Consider the following 12,926-nt stretch of genomic DNA (forward strand, 5'->3'; position numbering starts at 1 on the left):
TGTATTTTTTGTTAAGTGAAAATCATTATTTTATTTGTTTAATTTTTTATGAGAATTTTTTATTTTATTTTATTTTTAAATTTTTTTTTTTCATGTTGGCCATTTTTTTAAAAACATTAATGTTTAATGTTTTTGTATTTTTTTTATTATTTTATATAAATATAATTTAACAATCCTTACACTAATAACTATCATCAAAACAAACACAATTTTACTTAATCCCCTTACTATTAATCCCTTCACTATCAATCCCTTCCATTTTACATCTGAAAACAAACGGGGCTCTAAGGTGTTTAACTGCATTTTGGACTTTATTTGGAGGCTCCACGCGTCATTTTATTAAAGTCATAAAAAGTTAATGAAAAGTTGATTTTTTTTTTTTGAAAAATGTATAAAAAAAAGTAGAGAGGTGATATGACTTAAAAAAATCAAAAAGTCAAAAAAATTGCTTTTAACTGAATTGCCAAAAATATATTCAACATTTTTAAAAGTAAATTATAAATATGTATTTTTAAATTTGTTTAAGATAGATTATCTTTTATAATTTTAAAAATTATTAATATTTTATTGTTACAATTTTTTATTTAACAAAATTAATACAAAAAAATAAAAATTCTAACTATTACACTATACAATAAAAAAAAGGGGATAAAAAATTCATCCCAAAGAGAGTATAAGATATTAGATTCGAGGTAAAACCTTATTTGGTAATAAGGACACTGAAAAATCGGTCGGTCGAAAAAATTACAGGTGACAATGATTGGCGGCAACAAGTGTGGTGATGAGATAGAGAAATGTGTGATATTCAACCAATAAGTTGTTAAATGAGTGACATATATCATATTTCAATAGATAATTAATTTAATAAATTTGAATAGATAGATAAATATATTGATTTCAACAAATAAAAAGATAAATAAATAGGTTGATTTAAACATATAATTATATTTTTTATATAAATTATATTATTTTAGCCTCTAAAGTTATTTTCAATTTATACTCATATCTTTCATTAAATTTAAATTTGATAAAAATTTATTGAAACGATAGTCTAACAGCTTCATTAAATTGATATCAAATGAAGGAGATGTATATTTTTCATCAAATCAATGGAGCATTTTGTCTTTTATCAAATTTTGCATGTAGTTGTTGGTAGACAATTACAGGTCCATTTGGGAAGAAGATTTGTGGCAAAATAGCCACAAAAGACAAAATAGATTATTTTAGTCACAACAAACAAAATATCATATCCAACTCATAATTATTACACTATTCTCTCATAAAAAAAGTCAAAAAAGTCAAAAAGTCCTTCCCAAACCAAACTTTTTAGCCTAAACTAAAATAGCCAAAAAAATTAAAAAGCGAAAAAGTCAACTCACTTTTCAAACCAATCCTAAATAATGGCTGAACAACCGACTTTTGATCTTAAGAATTAAAAATTTATTTTAGGGCGGACGACCAGTGATTTAATGAAAATCTTAACTCATTATTAAAGTATATCATATCAAAGTCTTTTCTAAACAATATCTACAAAAAAAAAAAATCAAAAAAATATTTTTTTATTTTATTTTTTTAAAATTATTTTTAGAATAATAATTTGAATGTGGAGTCGTGTTTTGAGTTAAGTTATGAAAAAAAGAAAATTTATTTGGTTATGAGTTTTGAAAAGAGTTCAGAGTTGTATTTTGAGTTTTAAGTTTTATTTTGAAATTTTTTAGATTTATTTTTTTAAATATTTAAAAATTTTCTTAATTTTATTTTTTTAGGGTAAATATTTTATATTTTAAATATTTATTTTAATGTGCATTATATTTCATAATTTGTGTGCTGTATTTTTTTAAAAATATTTTTAAAATTTTATTTTTTTATATTTTAAATATATAATTTTTATTTTAAACATTTTATTATATTTTTAAATATTTTAATTTTTTTTGGTTATGTATTTGATTATGATATGAGTGTGGAGTTTTGAAAAATAGTGTTGAATTTTGAGTTATGTGTTTGGTTAAAAGTTTTTAAAGTAGTTTTTGAATTGAGTTTTGAGTTATGTGTTTGGTTACGATTTGAGTGTAGAGTTGTGTTTTGAGTTAAAAAAAAAATTATTATTTTTTAAATATTTACAAAATAAAATATTTAAATAAAAAATATATATTTAAAATAAAAGATAAAATTGTCTTAAACATTTTTTAATATTTAAAAAAAATAAATCTAAAAATTTTCAAAATGCAACTCAAAATCTATAAACTCAAAATTCAAAACACTTTTTAAAACTCAACTCACAATTTCTTACTTTAAATCACAATTCCATACTTAAATCATAATTTCAAAACTAAATCAAACGGAGCCTAAGGGCGTGTTTTGTTTGTGTATTGAGATAAATTTTCAAATTTTTTTTTGTTGAGAGAGTTTAGATTTTTTTTTGATTTGTTTGGTTGTAAATTTTGAAACTAGCTTTGGAGGTTGAGAGTTTGAGATAATTTAATATTTTCTTGCAGTTGAGCAAATGTATGTGAAGGAAAAAGTGATTGAAAAAAAGAAAAACAGAAAAAAAAAAGTGATTGATTAATGTGTAGCAAAGAAAAAATAATTTTGAAAATTTAAAAAAAAAAATTTAAGCCAAATAAAATTTTAATTTTTTTTTTAATTATATCTTAATATACCAGTCAAACAAGCCTAAACTATTTATTAAAATTTTAAATTTGATGAAAAATTTCTCTGAACCAAAAAACTTTAAACTTGGGCGAATGGCCAAAAGATTAATGGACATATGATTGAGTGTGTCCATTTTGTTTGGGGTCAGCCTGTATGAGCTCACAGGCGGCCATGGCGCAACAGACATGGGAGCTCGAGAACAACATCGTGACAATGGAGACTCCATCTGCATCTGAATCCGACGCCGACGAGGCTTCTCAGGCCAAGTCCCAGCAAGACAAGCCCCGGTCCATCGACCCACACTTCTTCAAGCGACTCAAGATCTCCGCCCTCGTTCTCCCCAAGATGGTCGTCCACGCTCGCTGCGGAGGCACCATCGAAGTCATGGGATTCCATCATCGTCATGGACGCTTTCGCTTTACCCGTTGAGGGGACTGAGACTAGGGTTAATGCTCAGGCTGATGCTTATGAGTATATGGTTGATTATTCTCAGACTAACAAGCAGGTATAGTGATGATCTCTGTTTGTTTTCTCTAATTTGCGACCTTGGAGTAAACATAAATTGCTCATTTTTAATCTTCATGTCCACTCTATGAAACCCTAAATTTACTTGGATAGTTGATTGTGATTGTGATAATACATCTTGTAAAGTATTTGACTGGAGCTTATTTTGTTTAGGCCATCTCCAGCCTTACACAAAATTTTACTGAAATTTGAGTAAAAACTTTATTTGATATGAAACAGTCCAATGGACAAACTCATATTTAGACATAATTGTGAGTAAAAGTTCACTAATGGTAGAGTGGTAAATTTGGAAACTACAAAATAGTCTAGAAAAATTTTGAGTATACATTTGAGTCTGTAAATCAAAACACAAAACATGCAGCGGAATAAAGTGTTTAGATCATACCTCGTTTGATCTAAAATCTCGTGGATAAATCACGTGCTTCCATACTCAATCAATCAATCCCAGCAGTGGGGTGATATTACAATGGTGAATATCACCCACACAAACCACAGTGCAAAATGACTTTGATCGTTATTTTGGGAGAGAGTCAGTATCATGGGTAGAAACAAAACATACGTTGTTTCTCTCTTGGTTACCCATAACCATATATCAGATATATATTATATTTATCTCATTTATCCATTGGTTAAATGGATAAATGAGATAATATCTGATATCTATATCATCTATCCATATCATGATATGATAGATATATATCCTGAGTGGCTCATCCAAATAGGTTTTGAATTTAAATTCAAAACCCATTTGGATGAGGTTCAAAAGGTTCTAAGGGTCATGCCACATGGGCGCCCAATTTCTAACATCTCCCACTCGGACATGAGTTGGCATGACACTGCCATGTCTCAATCTCAATCTCCCCAAAAATAAACAATCTCATACTAGCCACTGCACCGTGCGACTGCTGAGAACACCTGCATGTGGGAGCTCTATACTAGAAACTCAAAATGAGCCAGCATAGAGACATCAACCCAAAAAGAATAGAAATAGTGTCTCATATACCCCAGACCCATCTAATTACACCGGTCCAAAAAACATCTCTAATCCCTCAAAAAAAAGAGCATGTTTGACCCTCTCAATTCTTGCAATATATTCACACTCAATTCGCCTCTCATACAGAGCGATGTGAGTTGCCGGCAGTGAATATACAACAGTGGTGTAATACTAGATGATCTTCCCTTTGCACTCATGCCATTTAGTTTAGGATTGACCGCTTTCCCAGTGATGTCCCTTAAGGCCGAATCATGCATGACCGCAGGCAACATACCAAAGTAGCAGAACATCAACCCCTTACCTTATGACATAGTCAAAAGTCACAAAAGGGTACATAAATGAAAGTCATATCAATAATGACTCGTAAGACTCACACGGTGAGGAAGCAGTGATCCATTCTCTCACCTCATTACTCGGTCGCTAAGCACATATAGTATGAATATATGTTACGGTGGAGTAACTCTTCCATAAAGAGTGACGTCATACTCGATACACCGTACAGATATTAGTTTAGTCGCTTTCTAGCGCCTAACCCGAATTCTCTATTTGCTCGCCTTCTAGGCGCCAAATGAGATCTCGAATCTGGCTAATCATAACAGGCACAACATGGAAAGTGGGTACTAACATCCATGTTTGGTCCTTAACACGACCTCATCTTGGTTATAACCAAGGCGACATACATAGTGGATGATTTAAGCCTCTCTTGGCTCCGAATAAAAATAAACCACCAGTCTCATCCTTGCTCGCTCCCAAGCGCCAAGGGCGATTGCTCGTGTGAGTGAGCCAATCTTGCCTGCTGGCATCATCATTTGCTAATCATTATGACACAAACCATAATAGTGTCAACATCCCATCATCTCAAAATAAGTGATCAATTTAAAAAAAATTGACCACAGCTTGCGCAATTATAGATTCCAAACATAAGCCTTATCAGCACCTCTTGCGATAAGTATATACAACGGAATCCACCATGTGCGCCTCACATGAAATGATTTAAGATCACTACCTCTTGCGTAATAACCTCTCTAAAGATATTTTTGGTGACCAATTTGCGTTCATTCTTAATGCGCCCAACTAGCGCAGATGCGCCCAACTAGCGCATTGAATTTTACAAGGAGCAAATTAATATGCTTCTAATAAAGCATTTTATCCACAGTCTAATGAGCAAGGTCAATGTCTAAACAACTCAGTTAACCATTTATCAAAGATAAAACTTATCATGCCGAATACGCCCACATAGCGTACTTTAGGCTCCCACAACAAAGAAAAAATCAAGGAATATAGGTCATCTGTTTCTCCCAAAGACAATCTGAGGATTCACTCAATAGCTAAGGCTCTGGCTTTTACCGATAGGTAAGTCAATGGGTTTGCAATTTTGCATCTAGAATCGTTCTAGGATATTCCTTATGTAAGTCATCGAAGACAAACCGAGAATTTTCCTAAAACAATCCTTAAGGATCGTACATCCGAGCATATGAATTACATCACCCATGTCCATCATATCTAAAATGGAGGACTGCCCACCCTAGGTGGCGACAACCTTATAAATTCCTGGCTCATAATGACTAAGTAAGGAAAAACTTCTTTTGGACCATTGATCATGCCTCAGTGGTCTTCATCGATCATCGTTGCCCTATCATGGCTTGACGAAATCTAAGAACCACTATTTGGATAACTGCTTTAGGCTGTAAAAGATTTATTGGAACTAGCAACCTTTTTGCGCTCCTAACTTTTCACCATAAAAGCAGAAGGTAAATCCCTACGGATCTACTTATCCAATTCTCTAATGAGAAATCGAGTCACAATGTCCACAAATCAATGTTCCGAACTTATGTCAATTATAGCCTAAGTCAAAATAACCTCACTCCCCAGGAGGAAGTCTTCTCATGGTCTACACTTTCCTCAATGGTGCGACCATTCGGTATCTAGCGAGCCTTATGCCTCAAAAATGACTATCCAAATTACGCATAACTTTATAACAGTTTTGCGTCATAATGGAAAGTCAACCAAATTATAAAAAAATGGTTAATCCTCAAAGACTTTGTCTTAAACTGCGCAACATTGATCCACTTTCTAAAAACAAGAGACTAGAGCCTTTGGCATTATCCTAGGCTCTTTATCATCTTGCGGAGCAATCATGAATGTTTCCCTCTCAATCACCCAGTGATGACGTGGAAAATTTTCACATTTGCTACCACGCAACTAAGAATGTAGAGTACTCTGCTCTAATGGAGTAATCCATTAGTAGACACATCGCTCCCACTGTCCCTAGGATATTGGAAATTTCTTTCCATTCTCAACTAGGCTACATAGAGCGCTATGCTTGGAATTCTCCATCTTATAGAGTTCCGAAAACTCTATTCACGTCACCTTTACTAATAAAACTTTATGTGACTTAGTTACACTACCACAAAGCTGCTTACCTATATGCACATGACCGCATACAATAATGCGCCACACGACCCTTTGTGTTTACAAGACAGCATACAATAATGCGCTATAGAACCCTAGGTCTTAACTTCGCAATCTTATGAGAAGTAGAATAAAGATAAGCTGCTTAATGGTTACAGATCGCCCATAGATGGCTCTCTGCTAACCCATTACTCAAAATGGAGTGTAAAAACTGATATGGAGGGCACTTAGTTAGGGATATAGGCAACAAACTAGTGCAATTCCCAATTGGGAAACATTTTGCGCCATTATCTACCTAACATTAACAATATTTAATTCCTTATCTCTACTACACCAGTGTGTTGTTGAGTACTAGGAATAATCAATGTTCTAAGCATCCATCTCTCTTCACAGAGTTTTTCTGAAAAAATAACTCAAATAGATACTCGCCACCTTGGTCAAAACTAAAAGTACAAAAAACTCTTATCTAATTGATCTCGACCTCATATGTGCAATGTCAAAAAACATCTCAAAACTTTTGACTTATGGGAGATCAAATAGTCTTGACTCAGATGCGTATCGTAATCTATAAATGTGTCGAGGTTGAGGCTTAGCTATTGTACCCTCACACATATCTAGTCACAAAATATCATAGTGGACTAAATGCGCCAAAACAAATGACCTTCTGCGGCTTTCCTACTTACTTGTGCGCACCCATTGCGAACAAAGTTACACATTCACATGAGAGCAGGATGTCATAAGCGAGTGGGCCCGAGAAGGCCTACTCAAACCATCGTGTCATCATCTCATTAATGTGATTAAGTATAATAAGCCACTGGTTCATGACCAATGTCATAAACTAATTCCAATCATCTTAATGTGTGAGTTCTCGAAGACAAGTTTTAAAGGTTTAGGCCCAACTAGGTAATGACTCACGACTAAGTCATATTCACTAGATCATAAAAAGGATGTCATGGAGATATCAATTGCGCCTAAGTCGCAAATTTAACTAGTAAGTGCTAATCCCCTGCACCTTCAAGTCAATTTTATTCTCCATACACTTTAATACATCTAGTTGAAAGATGACGATACTCCTGTTGCCATCTCTATTTCTCGCTTCATAGTTACTTGCAATTAATTCTACTATCCACAAGAAGGAGAGAATAAGCTATCAACTATGATAGCTCCTGAAGTAACTTAAGCGCGAATTAGGCTAAAGAGTCTAATTCAACACAATGCTCTTACAAGCGATGCGTTAAATTCTTAGAGTCATAACAACCTTGTCAGCCTTAACCTTTTCATTACTATGCTGCAACGTTTGCGCTTAGTGGTAAATGTTATTCAAAACGTTAGCCTAGTAAAGGAATCACACAAAGAAGCACCTCATCCATGTTTCACACTCAAGTGTGGAAACAGTAAGTGTCCACACTTAGACAAGTTGGCAATGCTAATAGATTTTGCAGCCACTAAGCGCTAATCTTTTTACTCAGTGTTAATAGATTTTGCAGCTTCTAAGCGCTAATCTTTTAACTTCACGTGATATATCAACGCACACTATTATAGTGCATGAAATTTCGCTCAATCCACTCCCAATAATTGGGTAGAGAGCAAAACACTGCTCGTACTGGCTACTCGTCTTACACTTAATGACTAATTTATTTAAGCTCGCATTTCTTGGATGACGTGACTCTTGAATGTTACTTCATCCAATGATGTAACATTATTTACAAGTCAAATTACAAAGTCAATCCGCGCAGCTCATTAGTCAAGATCATATACAGATCTATTGAGGGCTTACTAATTTCATAACTCCAAAACTCGCCAACCAAAACTATGTAGCGTGCCGCTAACTATAGCGCACACATTAGTTTTTATTGTGCCAAACAAGGCAACAAAAACACGGCGACTTTGAGTCATGTTTCCTTACTTTGGCTCAATTAAGGTTTGACCTAAAGTCTCCAAGACTTTTTCTCATCTAAAGAATGGGATTAGTTTGTTCACATTTGAACATCTCTACTAAGTTTAGGTCAACCAAATTAACTTCCATAAGCTAAATCAATTTAGAGAGAAATTCGCATTGGGATTAATTTGATTAGCATAATATAATTTTGCCGCAAAAATCTAAATTAAATAGTGACAATATTACACAAGTCGCAAGATCGAAAATCCGCTATGCTCGTAATCATCTCTTGCGCCACAAGTGACAATTATCCAAAATTTAGTTTAATTTATGCGCAAAATATTGGTTTTCGGGAGTTAATCTACAAAGATTTCTCTCAACCGAATAACCTCCCACTGACTATGGCATATACAAAGCATGATAAATTCCATACAATAGCATTTTAATGTAAATCTACAAATAACTCATGCTATATTTATTTAATAATGGAATTCTAATAAATAAATAAATAATCATGCTCTTCTAATTACAACATATTACAAACCCAAAAAAAATATGCTGTATTCAATATTCAGATTATGCCATAATTAAAGTGTACATCATTTTGAAATTTTCTGGAATTTTTCTGAAATATTCTGGAATTTTAAATAACTAATAAATACACATAAAATTAGAAATAAAAAATCCAGAAACTGATAAAATGAGACAATATTACCAGTAGATATTAAAACATTTCAGAAGTTCACAATAAAAATTTCAACCCCAGAAAATTATTTATGCAATACCAGCATCATTTTAAAGCATAAAAAATGAATTATTAACACAGAAAAAATATTTTTTATTTTCGTAAAATTTTCAAAATTTTACAGAAGATATAAAATTTAATTCTGAGTGTAATGGTACCAACCATACTTAAAACCAAGCTATAACGAATAAACTATGGCCAATTAACGCAATTCAGAATTAAAAAAACAAACAAACAGAGCCTTAGAGCCAAGCCAGGCGGGAAAAACGGCTCGGCTCGGCTCGCGGCTCAGCGTAACTCGGCTCAAGGAGCGGCTCGTCGCGCGGCTCAGCCGCGGCTCGGCGCTCGGCTCCAGCCATCGGCTCGGCGCTCGGCTCCAGCACGCGGCGCGCGTGCGGGCGCGGACGGCGCGCGTGCGTGGACAGCGCCGCCGACGCGCGCGTGATGGCGCGTGACAGCGCGTGGGCGCGCGTGGCTGCGGCGTGGTGGCGCGTGGCTGCGGCGTGGTGGCGCGTGAATGCCACGCGCCGCCTTCCAGGGTACGACTGGTCCGATTTTTTTACTTTCGGACTCTTTTTTCCAAAATAAAATCATTTATGCTCTTAAAAATGACATTAATGATCATAAAAATGAAATATTTTGGATCTCCACATCTTTTATAAATATACATATGATAAAAGAAAGCACGAAAATATCCATTAATGGCTCTGATACCAATGTAAATCAAAACACAAAACATGCAGCGGAATAAAGTGTTTAGATCATACCTCGTTTGATCTAAAACCTCGTGGATAAATCACGTGCTTCCATACTCAATCAATCAATCCCAGCAGTGGGGTGATATTACAATGGTGAATATCACCTACACAAACCACAGTACAAAATGACTTTGATCGTTATTTTGGGAGAGAGTCAGTATCATGGGTAGAAACAAAACATACGTTGTTTCTCTCTTGGTTACCCATAACCATATATCAGATATATATTATATTTATCTCATTTATCCATTGGTTAAATGGATAAATGAGATAATATCTGATATCTATATCATCTATCCATATCATGATATGATAGATATATATCCTGAGTGGCTCATCCAAATAGGTTTTGAATTTAAATTCAAAACCCATTTGGATGAGGTTCAAAAGGTTCTAAGGGTCATGCCACATGGGCGCCCAATTTCTAACAGAGTCTTCCTTGATTTGGATACAAAAAATTGGATAAAAGTCAATTTGATACAAGTTGGGTCAAGGAGTGGAGAGCGTTTTGAGTGTTTTTTACCCAAATTTAAATTTTGTATAGGTTTTGCGTCAAGGGTTGGGATGCTCCTAGAAATGATATTATTGTAAAGGAGCTTATTTTATTTATTTGATAATCCTAGTTCTTGAATGGCGTTGTCTCAAAAAATATGGAACCTTATTTATTTGTTTATTTTTGTTGGGGTTCTCTGATTCATTGATTCTTCGTTTATTTCATGTATTTTTATTTTCCTTTTTGAAACCATTATTGAAGTACTATGACTTTGCTCTTGAAATCCTAATCCATATGTATGTGTGTTGTGAACTTGTTCTTGATTGTTCTATTTCCACAAAGCCTTATTGATGAAAACGAACAAGTAGGTTATGATCATTATTCAAGTTGTTGAATGCAGGTGGGGAGGTTGGAGAATGTGGTTGGGTGGTACCATTCTCACCCTGGTTATGGATGCTGGCTTTCTAGTATATCGACGTCTCAACACAAATGCTCAACCAGCAATTTCAAGAGCCATTTTTGGTGGTCGTTATTGATCCAACAAGGACTGTTTCAGCTGGAAAAGTCGAGATTGGTGCATTCCAAACATACCCAGAAGGATATAAGCCTGCAGGTGAGCCTGTTTCTGAGTATCAAACCATCCCTTTAAACAAGATCGAAGACTTTGGTGTCCACTGTAAACAGGTTGATTTGTTTTCCCAGTTGCTCCTTTCCTCCTCCTCCTCCTCCTCCTCCTACTTTTTTTTTTGGTGTGTGGAACTTGCCCACCTGTACCTTTCTCAAAATCATGGTTTAAAGCTGGATAACTTAATCTGACTGTGTTTTTGCAGTATTATTCATTAGACATCACAAATTTCAGTCATCACTTGACTGCCACCTCTTGGATCTGCTATGGAATAAGTTTTGGGTGAATACTCTTTCCTCATCACCTTTACTGGGGAATAAAGACTACGTTGCAGGACAACTTTCTGATCTAGGTATCTCTCACTATTGTTGAGGTATAGAGCTTTCATATTTAGTACTCGTATAACTAACTATTGGTACATTAAACAAGTTTGAATTACTGCAGTAGCTGATCTTGCCTATGAATGAGATGAACAGACTTGTTTGCTGTGGTTGATTCATAATTATTAATTATTAATTTTCTTTACATGATGCAGCTGAAAAGCTTGAGCAAGCTGAAAATCAATTGTCTCATTCACACTTTGGGCCCTTAATAGCACCCTCTCAAAAAAAGAAAGAGGTTAGTGGATATCTGTCCCAGTGTTATATTGTTTGGTGTACATACTTCAATGGCTTGTTTCTTTTATTCCCTTCATCTTTTTAAAAGCTTTGTACATTGTTGCTAGGATATTTGGCTCGGTAACTTATAATGTGTATCCATCTAGTAAAATGGATGTCTACTCAGGAAACTGGCCATTAGTTAACTATCTGCTGCTCCAGTTTTGCTTTTGAATTTACAAGTTTCTGCACATTGGTTAAGATTCCTCATTTTCTTATGAGCAGCTACAATGTGGTTTCAAGATGGATATATGTATATAAAAAGGCAAAAGATTATGTGATACTTATTGCAAATGTTGCTTGAATTCTTATTGGATACCACTTTTTAAATTTTTTGAATTGCAGGAAGAATCTCAACCTGCAGAGATTACTTGAGATAGTGCAAAGATAACTGTTGAGCAGGTCCATGGATTAATGTCTCAGGTGATTTTATTTTTTTTGGGTGAAAATTCTTTGCTTCTTGCATGAATAGCAATGCAAGCATATGTTAGTTTTGTTGTGACATTCTTGTTCATCTTTAACACCTTTTCTTCACATTTTAGGTTATCAAGGATATATTTTTCTACTCAGTTCATCAGTTAAACAGGCCTCACACTGAGTTATCTGGTCCCAAACCCATGGTTGACAGCTGATGATGGTTTTTGAGTGTTGCGGCAACTAACGAATCCTTACCTCTCACCAACTCAACCTTATCCCCAAATGTTTGTGTAAATCCTGAACCTCTCCTTGAATTTATACTGCATTTTGGATTTCTTCACACTGTGAAGGTGATGGTAATTGAAGACTAGGCACTCTGCCTCCATTTTGATTAGCAATTTAATGATTAGGAAATTATTAACATGTCCTATGCTTGTCGAATTTGGTGCTAAATATATTTACCCATGCTCCCACTTTGGTTTTTTGTGAAATTTTCTGTTTGAAACAACGGACTAGTCACATGTAAGTTTTGGGATGTAAGACCATCTACTCTACGGGATCCTATCACTGAACACAAGTACCGTCTTCACCATCCTATCTCTCTTCGGCTTTTTGGTAAAACCAACGGGCAAAATTATTTTATATTCTTTCTGAAATTGTATTTCTCACTGCACACTCCAATGGCTTAGCAGTCTTTTGTGTAGTGTTGTGTGTTCTTTATCTAGTGAGTGTGAGCCGTATAAGCTCTCCATTCATTTGTGCTCTTATAA

General features: G+C 34.5%; 1 pseudogene across 1 annotated transcript; it reads left to right on the forward strand.

Annotated features, from left to right (window-relative positions):
* The first annotated feature begins 2,700 nt into the window (after positions 1-2,700).
* On the forward strand, positions 2,701-12,579 carry LOC114275469 (COP9 signalosome complex subunit 5-like; annotated as a pseudogene). The gene is made up of 6 exons (XR_014347202.1): positions 2,701-3,157; positions 10,859-11,142; positions 11,289-11,435; positions 11,619-11,701; positions 12,085-12,162; positions 12,282-12,579. The product of XR_014347202.1 is annotated as a COP9 signalosome complex subunit 5-like (transcript).
* The last annotated feature ends 347 nt before the right edge of the window (positions 12,580-12,926 follow it).

Source organism: Camellia sinensis, chromosome 12, assembly GCF_055761805.1.
Source record: "Camellia sinensis isolate YWXY chromosome 12, ASM5576180v1, whole genome shotgun sequence".
Lineage (NCBI taxonomy): Eukaryota > Viridiplantae > Streptophyta > Magnoliopsida > Ericales > Theaceae > Camellia > Camellia sinensis.